Source organism: Triturus cristatus, chromosome 12 (assembly GCF_964204655.1).
Source record: "Triturus cristatus chromosome 12, aTriCri1.1, whole genome shotgun sequence".
Classification (NCBI taxonomy): domain Eukaryota; kingdom Metazoa; phylum Chordata; class Amphibia; order Caudata; family Salamandridae; genus Triturus; species Triturus cristatus.
Window position 1 is genome coordinate 637,844,370 of NC_140595.1, and position 12,868 is coordinate 637,857,237.

The window sequence follows — 12,868 nt, forward strand, 5'->3', positions numbered from 1 at the left end:
GGAGAAGGAGACTTCACCAGGAAAAGAAAACATGATAAAGAAACCGTATCTGTTACCCGGAGACAAGAACAATTTCAAGAAATTCGTCAGAGACTTTTTCGAACTAGACTGATTCAGAATTTAATGAAAACATGCTGCAAATATAAAAAGAAAGTGCTGCAATTCAAACAGAAGCAGCGTATTGAAAGTATAGTGGATACTGCTTTCACTTTAAAACAGAAGTTATTCATTGTGATTTTGAAGAGGATCAAAGTGTTGTATAAAATAATCAAAGTATTGAAAGAGAAAAGTAGAAGAAAAAGACTTGTGAACAGAACCAACTTTCTTTAGTGGACATTGGAAACATACTTCTACTAGTGAGCCTTTTTTTAATGAGGAAAGTTACTTCCAGGAAAATAGTTTACCATTTGCAGTTGATACTGGAGGTCGTTGCTATGAAGTTCAGGATGGTTGTCCCCTTCCAGAAGAGGAATTGGTTGGTATAAGTGCAGAAGAGTTAATAGCTGAAGAAGTGCAAGTGAAACATACACAAGCTCCTGTGTATAAGTGGGGCTGTAGCAGTATTTGTAGTATTCAACAGGAATCTATTGATACAATGCAAAATTTGCTACGAGAATATACACAAAAAAGTATTAAATAGAAGATTAACAGGCACATGCATCAAAGGAAAAACCGGTCGCAAACGGGCAGATTCTCAGAATCTGCCCCTTTGTGACCGGTATTTTTGCATTTGGGATGCATCATCCCAAATGCAAAAATCACAATTTAAGGAATCTCTAAATTGCGATTACTTAAATTGCGATTGCATTTAAGGAATCCCAAATTGAGATTCCTTAAATGCAATGCATTAAAGTAAAAAAAAATTAGCGATTTCGCTAATAGGGGGAGCAAATTACCATGAAGTTGAACTTCATGGTAATTTGCAAAAACTTTGAAATATGCACTTTTGTGCATTTTTCAAAGTTTCATGTTGCGCACACACATGCCCTTAAGGCATGTGTGTGTGCAACATATGTGCACAGATCAATTTCAGGGGTGCAAAAGGGTGTCATTTTGACACCCTTGCACCCTTGAAATTGCATGAGCAATTTGCGAGTACCTACTGGTACTCGCAAATTGCTCAGGCAATCTCCAATTCATTCCTATGGGCCTGGAGGCCCATAGGAATGAATGGGACGGCATTCCTTAATTGCGACTCGCAATTTGTGAGTCGCAATTAAGGAATGTGTAGGAATCGCTATTTTTATAGCGATTCCTACATGCATAGGCTTTTGCAATTCCTTAAGTGCAATTCTTTAATAATCGCAATTAAGGAATCGCAAAAGCCTACGTTGATGCATGTGCCAGTATGTTGTTGCAAGGACTAGATCCATGTAATGTAAGAAAATATACTGAGAAGCATGGGCATTCTCTGGCTTGTCTTTCAAGAAAAGTGTGTAAAAGTGTTTTTCATCACTTGAGGATGTTAGCAGTACACCATTCAGAAATGCGGAAGTTTGAAGGAAACTGTACTATGTAAAAAGTCCTGCATTATGTTTAAGTGAACTGGATACAGGTCTTTTACATGGTTCTTTATCAGATGTTCAAAAAAAGTGTGATGATATTGAAATGCGATATTTTGGTTCAGAAGAGCAGTCCATAGAAAGTGAAAGTTTGACAATTATAGATGTTGAAGAAGATGGGAAAGTGATTAGCGCTGATCAGTGTGAAGAAGGAATTGGAAAGTTTAATGTAGTGTGCTCTGAAATACTAAACTATGTTTGTGTTTGTTGTCGATGTACTCATTATAAAAGTCAAACTAGGAATGTTGATTTGTATTTGAAAAGTGAAAAGAAGAACAATAGTAAGTGGGAAGAATTTGCAACTTACTTGTTGGTGGAAGGTCGATGTGAGTTAGGTAGTGATCAACGTATATGTGATTATTGTTACTACAAATTAGAAGAGAACAAAATACCTGCTAGAGCAATACATAATAACTTAGAATTAGAAGCTATTCAGGAGGAACTGGCAGAATTGAATACATATGAGTCGGTTCTAATTCAATCTGTTCATCCTTTTCAAACTATGATTCGGATGGAGCCTAAAACAGGTAAACTGCCACCAACAGACTTGCAAAGAGGGCTGAAAGGAAGAGTGGTGTACTTACCTTTGGATTTTAAGAAAAATATTGAAACTATTGCTGGAGAGAAAGAGGAAAATGAGGCAGTAGTCATTCAAGTAAATGATGTACCAACAAAGAGTCGGAAAATATGACAAGAATTTGTGGATGTTAATAAAGTCAAAAAGGCTACATTATATCTTATAGAGAACCATATTTATTACAAAACTGTAAATGTGGATGAACAGGTGACAAGTTTAGAAGATGAATGTGAAATTTCAAGTGGTCAAATAGAGAAAGTGGACAAGTCAAGGACTGAAGAGATTTATGAACATTACACAATATGTCCTTTGCATTCAAAAGAAGTAATAGGAAGCAGCATTGAGTTATTTCAAATGAAAAAAGCACAGGGAACTCCAATGAGTGTATGGGAGAAGATCTTGGCAGCTCGTTGTTTTCCACAGCTGTTTCCTACTGGAGAAGGTGGACGATATGATGACCGACCTGTACGGATTCCGGCTTTAGAATATCGGTCAACAAGATTATATTCTGAAGATCCTAGATTTCGACAGTGCATTCCATACATATTTCACCTTTTGATTGAAAGTGATCTATCTTCTTTGTCGTATGCAGTGAACCACATACTTAAAACTGGAGTTCATCAATCACTTCTTTCTGCGAAAGAATTTGTGGAGAAAGTTCAAGAAACAGATGAAAATTTAGAAGCACAGTTAATCAATTTGATGGCATGTCAACGTGGAACAAAAGTGTATTGGTATCGTCGTCATGGAGAACTCAAGTGTATGTTACAGAACTTAGGTACACCAACATGGTTTGTCACACTTAGCTGTGCAGAGTATGCATGAGAAGATTTGCTTGAGTTTCTTAGAGAAGTGAATTCCAATATAACATTTTTTTGAAATAAAGACTCCTGGTGAACTGTGTTCATTGGATCCTGTAAACGTGTGCAGATATTTTAATCATAGGTTTCAAGCTATGATGTCTTTTATCTGCAATAAAAAGAATCCACCTCTTGGAGAAGTTACCGATTTCTTTTGGAGAAAGGAGTACCAAGCAAGAGGTGCACCTCATATACATATGCTACTATGGGTCAAGGATGCACCTAAATTTGGAACTGATTCTGATGAAACAGTATTGTCTTTCATCGAACAGTATGTGACATGTGAGATTCCAAGAGAAGAAGGAGATAGAAGCTTGAGACCGCAAGTTTTACGTTTCCAAAATCACCATTGTGTAAAGTACTGCAGAAGAAAGTACAAGTCTAAAGGAAAATTTTACTACCAAATGTCGGTTTGGTTTTCCACGTCCAGTCATTTGTAAAGGAAGAGTCAATTCTTTTTTTTCCTCTGTAAGGCACACATTAACTCGGAAATCTCCAAAGAATACCTACAACTTAAAAAGAACAGAAGTGTCAAAGTATATCAATGACTACAATCCAGTCATTTTAAAAATGTGGAATGCGAACATGAACATCCAGTATGTTGCTGCTAACTCAATTGCTGTTGCATGTTATGTTACATCGTACATAACAAAATCAGAAAAAACAGATGAAACAAATGTGGGAAGAAATTGCACAAGAGAAAAGCCTTAGCAAACAATTGTACAGCTTTACTTTGAAAATGCTTTCCCACCGAGAAATTTCGATCCTATGGATGTTCAGACCACTTGTGCTCTTCAAGTTTATATTCAAAGTCACGAGGAGTCATTTGGATAAGTTTAGGTCTTGCCTGCTCACGGAATAGAGTGTTGAAATCATTAGAAGAAATTGAATACTTAGCAGAAAATGAACCAGACAGTACAGACATTCTTAAAACTAATATGTTGGACACATACTATCCAAAAAGGAGTTGACATCTGGAACAGCTATGTCTGTAAGAAGTACTTCAACATTATAGCTTCAAAAGAAATGTTAAACAGAATTTAAAAGAAGGAAAATATGCATTAATTGGATGTCATGGTTGTTTAGTAAAACATGCAAAGGGTAATCTTATAAACCACAAGAAACTAAGTTGTGAAACTCCAGATAAGCGAGAATGTTACTATTTAGCACTTCTCCAACTCTTTAAACCATGGCGTAGCAAACGTGAATTACTTGGAGACTTTGACTGCTACGAAGATTCTTTTAATGCATGTAAAGATAGCATTGCATGTACAATTTTAACTAAATATTTAAAAATGTTGAATGATGAAGTTGAACAGGAAAAGACTATTACAACTGAAATAGCTAATGAAAGTTCTCAAGATAGTCGAAGTAGTGGTCAATGTAGTCAAGATCCTCTTGGACAACCAATACTGGAAAAGGAAGCAGCGATTGCCATGCATGAAGTCGAAATTGCAATGCAACAAGCACACAAGGAGAATATTACATTGGAAAAGTTAGAAGAACAACTAAATGTTGAACAGAAAGAAATATATGTACAAGTGAGAGAAGAGGTAGAACATGGTTTGTTGCATGAAAAAAAGAATGTGTGTGTTCATCTTTTAAACCTCTTCTGATGTACATCATTGGTCAAGCTGGGACAGGTAAACGTTTTTTAATTAAAGTTTTCACCAGTTATCTTCAAAAAACTACTGGTTCACATTTATGTTCTGTGGTAACAGCTCCAACTGGATTAGCTGCACACAATGTTAAAGGAGTTACTTTGCATAGATTACTGATGTTACCAGTTGAGCATTATAATAAATTATAATATCAGAAGTTGTCTGGAGAAGCTTCTCATGAAGTGTCAAGAGTGCTGAAGAAAATGAAACTATTAATTATTGATGAGGTGAGCATGGTCTCAAACTTAATGCTTGCTTTTGTACACTTAAGATTGCAACAGGTATTAACCCCTTCCATGCTGCGCAAATTCCGCCGCTGTGCTGACGGAATCTTGCGCGGGCGTGGTCATGACGGAACGGTTCCGTCATGAGCACAGCTCAACCGTGGCTCATGACGGAACCGTTCCGTCATGAGCACCGAAGGGGTTAAAAACAGATTACGACGTTCTCTTTGGAGGAAAACATTCAATTGTATTTGGAGATCTGCTACAACTAACCCCTGTAAAAGGAGAACCAGTGTGTAAAACTCTTCTACATGAAGACACAAATAAATCTCTGGGAAGTATTGGAAATGTGAATCTGTGGTTAAATTTTGAAGATAAAGAACTCACTCAGATTGTGCGACAAGCAAGAGATGAAGATTATGCAAATATTCTAAAAGATGTAAGAATTGGTGTTCTAAGCAAACATGGTACAGAAGCTTTTCAAAGTCGTCTACTAAAGAACTTGTTTACAAATGAAAACACACCAGCAGAAGTAATGTACAAGAAAATGAAAGAAAAAAAGTCTGTAGTTTGCTTAATGCCTACAGTGGAAGAGTGTAATACATTTAATAGAGAGCTTATGAAATTAGAAAATCAAGAAATAGTTCACATTGAAGCTATTGATAAAATCGAGCATCAAGGAATAACAATACTTCTTTCAGAAAACCTACTGAATAAATTGGATTCTCTGGATAAGTCTGTATCAAAAACTGCTGGCTTAGAAAAAAATGTAGATGTATGTTTAAACTGTCAGGTAATTTTGAGGCGTAATATGAATGTAGAAGAAGGTTAAGTGAATGGAGCAATGGGGAAAGTTGTTGATTTTGTGAAATATCACAATAGAAATGGAATTGAATTCTTGAAAGTTAAATTTGATCAGATTACAGAGGTAAAACAGATTGCGCGTTGTGCTGCATGTTTATTGCTTGGATAAGATTTGTATGTTCGTAGAAAACAGTTTCACTTCTGTTTAGCATATGCAATAACTATTCATAAATCTCAAGGTTTAAGTGTAGATAATGCTTTCGTAAATGTAGGAAGAACTGTGTTTAAAGAGGGAATGGTATATGTTGCATTATCTTGAGTTAGAACATTGTCTGGTTTGTATTTAATTGATTTTGATGAGAACAAGGTTAGTGCTGATGTTAATTGTGTAAGAGAATATAATCCTTTGAGAAGGCTTTATGCTCCAAGTTTAGGTGAATATCCTATTTATGAGAAACGTGTTGTGTGTTCAAAATGCAAACTTGTTGAAGGATCGACTAAGGTTGGAAAGCAGAAACAAAATCAAGAGAAAAAAAAGATGTAAAGAAACAGAAAATACAAACAAGTGATGATGTTGTCGGATACCAATTAGAAAATGCTTCTGGTGTCAACTGCTATGGTAATGTTATTCTAAACGTTATATTTTATCTTGAAGATGTTTATGGTGAAATTATGGAAAGTCAGGAAAAAAGATTATGTTTGGCACTTTATACTTTAGTTCAAGAATTGACAACTGATAGAAGTAAGATCCATTCTGCTTCTGGTATTCGCCAAGTGTTGGATACATGTACTGGATCTTTAACGTTCAGTGCTTGGAGTACTTGAAGATGAAGGAATTCAGATTGAGAGTTTATTTGGACTCAGTTACAAATGGGAACATAAATGTGAACAGTGTTCATTAACTTCAGGCGCTATAGTTGACAGCGAACGATTTCTATATTTGACAATACCTGACTGCAAATCTGTACCATTTTCCAAATTAGTAAAAAGCTGATCACGAGATGACCTGTTCTCGTTGTAAATCAACAATGCTATCTACATTATGCCTACAAAGATATGGAAAATATTTGATTATAATGCTGCAACGCTGTAGACCAAATGGAAGAAAAGTGGAAACCAAAATTAAAAATGTTGTTGCTAGTCAAGTATCTATTTCTGGAAGAACTTTTGCAACAGTTGCTATTGTTTTCCATGCTGGAAGTACTACCACAAGTGGACATTATACAGTTTATTTAAAGTGTAATGATGGTTGGAGTCACTGCAACGATACACACCTGGAAATGAAACCGAGATTGCCTTATGGATTGCCCAACTCTTGATACTTGATATTTCTGAAACAAAGATTTTAGATACATCATTCGGCCTAGTGGGAAGGTGTAAAGATACTTTAAGGAATTCATACTAGATGATTTCAAAGCGAAATTTTTGATACATTATTTGGCGTATTGGAAAATGTGAACAGAAACTACAAAGTAAAGGTAAGATTTGAAGATTGGAAATAGTATTGGATGTGTTATTTGTGTTGATTTTGTATTATATTTGTGAGAATTAGGGATTTGGTTTTTTTTTAACAATCCAGTTGATTGTTTTTCCCCCTGCTGTTTATGATGAAACTACACTGACATCACTGTGAATAGTGAAGCTAAGTAGAAGCTGATGACAGCAAAAAAGGGAGAAAAATTGTTTTGTGAATGTTAAATTATTTTGTATTATTTAAAAACTCACTGTAATTTGTGAAATACATTACATTACATAGCAGTTTTGCAGTTTATTTTATGTAGTTGAAAAGTTAGAAAAAACAATACTAATGACAAATAGCACAATAGTAGTTCGATATTTAAAAAACCTTTGAAATTCACTGAAAAAAACATAGGTTTTACAGACGTTATAGTTAGGAATTTGCATTTAAAAAGCCTTAGAAATTCACTGAAAAAACCATAGGTTTCAGGGACGTTATAGTTAGGAATTAGCATTTAAAAAACCTTCGAAATTAACTGAAAAACAAAACGTTTTTACAGACGTTATAGTTAGGAATTAGCATTTAAAAAAACCTTAGAAATTCACAGAAAAAACCATAGGTTTCAGAGATGTTAAAGTTAGTTGGACATTTGACTCATTTAAAACCAAACCAAATATGAGATTCCAAATTCCTGTTGTGCCTAGGATCCCCCAAGGAAGTAGGTACGGACCACAGCGTGTTCTTCTTCAAGTGCAGTTTATTGTATTAAAATTCTCAGCATTTCTTAATGTATCAGCATTACGCGTTTCGACAGTGAAACACTGTCTTGATCACATGACATGCTAACGGCCCAACTGAATTTAAATACTGGTGAATAGACAGTGAAAAAAGACTCATTATGAAGTCAATAATAAATGCCTACAATTTAGACAGTGATATTGCTACATGTTATAACCACAAATATTGGCATTCATATTGTTCACAATCGCAATAATTGATAAATAAATATGTAAACATGAAAAAGTGCAAGTGCAACAAATCATATTAAAACTTCACCAGTTATTTAAAGCAGCATAACTGTTGATAAAAAATATACAACTAGATTTTAAAACAAGTGTTATTATGTGAGAAGCCTATTTACTTGTGAGATATAGAATTAAAGTTTTTATCTCAAAAGATAGATACCATGTTTATATGATGTTGAACTATGGTTATCCCCTGTGGGTTTATCATATAATCAAACTATCAACCTGAATAATTGCCTAGTGCTTATACCTTTCGAAAGTAAGTTTTTTTCAGTCGATAAATATATATATATATCGAGAGAGAAATCTCGACACTACATATATATATATATTGTAAAGGCATCTGAAGAAGGCAAACAGTGCCGAAATGCATCATGCTGAATTGTTCCATTAAACACAGACTTCCTCTGAATCCCTGCTGTGTCCTTCGGTTTCTTTGAGAGAAGCAACCTGTGTGTGAGATATATATATATATATATTAACCCAAGGATTGATGTATTTATACAAATGAGATTCACTTAAGCAACTTTATGTTTGTGGCAATGATTTACATGTATGTGCATTCAATTTCATTAACCGTTTAAATATAGCGGTGATATGAACAAGTTATGACAATTTCATCAACATACAATCAGCTTGAGTACTTCTGTAAATAAATGCTGCGACAGATAGTGTTTTTTCAATGTCTATCACAGGTGATTTGCAAGCAATGATATAAAAATAGAAAGCGGACTGCGTTTCCGCATGTGATCAAGGGTACGTTGTATGCCCGAAACGCGTCATATGGCTTAAAAATAAAGAAGTTCCAGCCACGAAACTTTGGGTCCGTGACTCTATATTCTACGTTCAGGAGTCGCTTTGCAATATATATATAATATATATATATATATATATATATATATATATATATATATATATATATATATACATATATACATATACATATATATTCACTGAAAAAACCAAAGGTTTCAGGGGTGTTATAGTTAGGAATTGGCATTTAAAAAACCTTAGAAATTCACTGAAAAAACCATAGGTTTCAGGGGTGTTATAGTTAGCTGGACATTTCCCTCGTTCAAAACCCTAGAAACTCCCCTGTTATAGTTAGTTCAGCTAACTATAACTCGCGCCCCCGCAATGCACTGCTGATGACGTTACATATTACATCACTCATGACATGGTCAGTGACATCACTGATGACATCACTGATGACATCTCAAATGACATCACTGATGACATCACTGATGACATCATCCATTGAGTATGTGTTTCTGAACAGTTTTAATATGTTTAATAGATATAGGGAAAGGCCTGTTGAAAAATAAGTGGGTGTACAAGTGTGTGAATGGATGATTTTCTAGGTGCGTAACTGACTCTATAAGTGAGTCATTAAATGTATCTTACTGCAGACTAGTGACTAAACTGTGTGAATGTCTGTATGTGTCTATGTGTTGGTGTATAAGTGACTGCATGGTTTTGTGAATAGCTATATGAGTGTCTATATGGGTTATTGATTGGTTGTCTGAGTATCTGTATGGGTGCCTGAGTGTTTGTGTGGGTAGGGTGTGTGTGACTCTGTGACTAGATGTGTGAGTGGGTGATTCAGTGGGTGCATGGTTTTAAGAGTGCATCTGTGATGGACTGTATGGTTGGGTGAGTGTATGTATGGGTGTGTTAGTGATTGAATGTATATCTCAGTTGTACATGTGTCAGTAACTACATATGTGAAACGCAGTGTATATATGTGTGAGAGTATATAACTATCTATATGTGAGAGTGTGTGATTTTGGGAGTGGCTGTATGCGCCATAGTGCAATGATATCTGTGTCATGTGCTGTTTGTTTTTCTGCAGGAAGACACAGAATTTGTTAGTATTTTTATGAGTAAGTGAACTTGAGTGTGTTTAACTGTATAGGTGAGTAAATTGGACTGTGATTAATTATTTGCATGACTGACTAGATGTGTCAGTACCTCAATGGATGATTGGCGGTGTGTGAGTGTCTATATAGGTGTATAAATGCACAGAGTGACTGTAAGTATGAGTGACTGTACAGGTGAGTGAGTGGACATGTATGTAGACCTAAAAGTCAATGAGTGGGTGTGTAGTTATTGGTATTGGAGTATCTATGGTTGTCAAAATGGCCGTTTGAAATTTTGAGTCGGTGTATCAAAGGATATATTAGGGTGTGAGAAGATGCACTAATTTATCACATGGATGATGCCATCAGCGACCGCAATCCTCTACTGATGACGTCAGATATTACATCACTGTATTTAGACACTTATTTACCCATGTCTTCTTCCATTAATCTCTAGCTATACATATATTACAAATATTTATTTTTCATAAAGACACATATGTCATCAGTGATGTAATATCTGACGTCATCAGCAGAGGATTGTGGTCGCGTGAGTTATAGTTGCCTGCACTAACTATAACGGGGGAATTTCATTGGTTTTTTACGAGTGAAATGTCCAGCTAACTATGACATGTGTGAAACCTATGGTTTTTTAAGTGAATTTGCAGGGTTTTTTAAATGCTAATTCGTAACTATAACGTGTGTGAAACCTATGGTTTTTTCAGTGAATTTGTACGGTTTTTTAAATGCTAAGTTATGTATTTATTATTTTTTTTTTTTCAGGTGTTTCACCGTGCGCGCACCGTGCGCGCTATGTGGGCACTCGGTGCGCTTCGCGCACCGAGCACCAACGGTTCGCAATGCGTGCCGTGCGCGCACCTCGCGATTTAATAAAAATGTTTTTTTCTCCCTTGGGGGTCCTTCTGTGACCCCCTGACCAAGGCTAAGGGGTCAGGAACTGTTCACTCTGCCCCCATTTCACGTTCTCCACCTTTTTTTTCTCCCCCTCAGACTGCGAGAGACAAAATGGCGGACGACACTTCCTGGTTTCGACCGATTCGAATGTTTACCGACATCTAACAACCAATCAGAATTGCGCTCGTGCACGGTGCGCGCACGGTGCGCGCATATAGATATTGATATGCTTTTAAATGCTATTTTCTCAGGAAATACTGAACAGATTTACACCAGACCTGCAAAAGGCACTTCCTTGACCTTATGGCTACCTCTCTGCCAAATTTCACGTAATTCTGTTCAGCCGTTCGGGCTGTAGCTGCGACTAAAGGTCCTATGGAAAAATGCATGGGGAAAATGCGTTTTGGGACCCCCCTTTTTCTCGGCCCCCGCTTGACGAATCACCCCGAGACTTTCAGGGTAGGAGCTGAACGGCGCGCCCCATTAGTTTTGAAAATTTCGCGAGGATTCATCAACCGGCGCCAAAGTTATTCAAAATAGAATTTTGAGATTTCCTATGGAAACTAGGTTGTAACTATAACTATCTACTGGCGACCGCCAGTAGATAATATATATATATATCTATAAATATATATATATATATATATATATATATTAGTCCACAAAGTTACTCCTTCTGAAGTTCAAGCCCCTATGGGAGGGGTGGCGCGGACCGGCAGAGACAACACAGATTGGAGTCCCAAACGCGCTCTCGGAGTCAAGAAATCACCAGGGAACAGGAGGTCACTTAGACACAGGTAGGTTTATTAACGTCATAAACCTGCTGCAACGCGTTTCACCCGCGAACGGGCTTGTTCACACAGCGTGTTCAAAACAAATGCCACATTACATACCGATTCGTATAAACATAGTTGTCATAGAGAGAGGACTTCGTAGCTCCCATTCAAAGGTACATGTATCAACAATTTGAGTTACATACAGCGCCATTTTGCACTCTGTTAGTACTACTGGTCAGTATTGTAAAATAAACATTAAATGCATTACATTCTTAGCAATTCGTAATTGTACGCAGTAAAAACCAATACTCTAAATAGTAATACAATAGTGTGGCAAGGTAGAGCGATAAAGTAAGAATGACACAAAACCTAAATTCATGGTCCAAAAGTTGCGTAATAATTCGTAAATTTAAGTGTTAAGTTGTCCTCCGCTATGTGTCATTGCCAGCGTGGCATCTATTGTGGCACCTTGGAATCAAGCAAAGTTACTTTTACTTTGTGCAAAGAAAACTTTATACAGCCTCGTGTTCAATACACAATCTATTGTAATCGCCTAATAGTGGCAAGAGACTGCCTGTTATAAAAAACGCTTTGCCGCCCCTTACATACGCATATCCAAAGAATGTGTAAGAAAATGCTAAGGGGCGCTGACCCAACAATGCAAATAAGACGATGTAAAAATAGTAACATGTAAAACCAAAGGAGTGTCATGTTCGCCCAATAGTGGCACAACACAGAATCTATTCATTCAGTCATATACGTAAAAAGTTTAAAGGTGTCTAGGTGTATGCAAATAGTGCAACCAACAGGATCCATCCAAAAGGGATTACCTTATCGTAACAGGGATCAAGACACCTAACTCACGTCTGTCAGATAGATGTGGTCTCACAGTATGTAAGTGGCAAGTTGAGTTGCCCTGTTCACTCTATATTCCTTAAACACCATCAGTGTAGGCCACAATCAAACAATATAGAAAAACGGAATCATATTAGAGAGGGAGAAAAGAGTGCATCTTTGTTTCCTAAATAACATGAGGTCAAATGAAAGGTTAGAGCATTAACATATCTGATTAGTACATATAAGATTCAATTCATTGTTAAATACTCGGAACCGCAACTTAAAGTCAAGTGCTTGATAGTTGTCAAA

General features: G+C 36.3%; 1 protein-coding gene across 7 annotated transcripts in view; it reads right to left on the bottom strand.

Annotated features, from left to right (window-relative positions):
- LOC146776455 (uncharacterized) overlaps positions 1–12,868 on the bottom strand; it is a 228,479-nt gene that overhangs the window by 140,770 nt on the left and 74,841 nt on the right. Inside the window, exon 4 of one of the 7 annotated variants that reach the window (XR_014971996.1) lies at positions 7,971–8,622. The exons of the other annotated variants lie outside the window; for them this stretch is intronic. The gene's annotated coding sequence lies outside the window, so the exon portion shown is untranslated. Of the gene's footprint in view, positions 1–7,970; positions 8,623–12,868 lie in introns of those variants that run through there. 7 annotated transcript variants of the gene reach the window in all.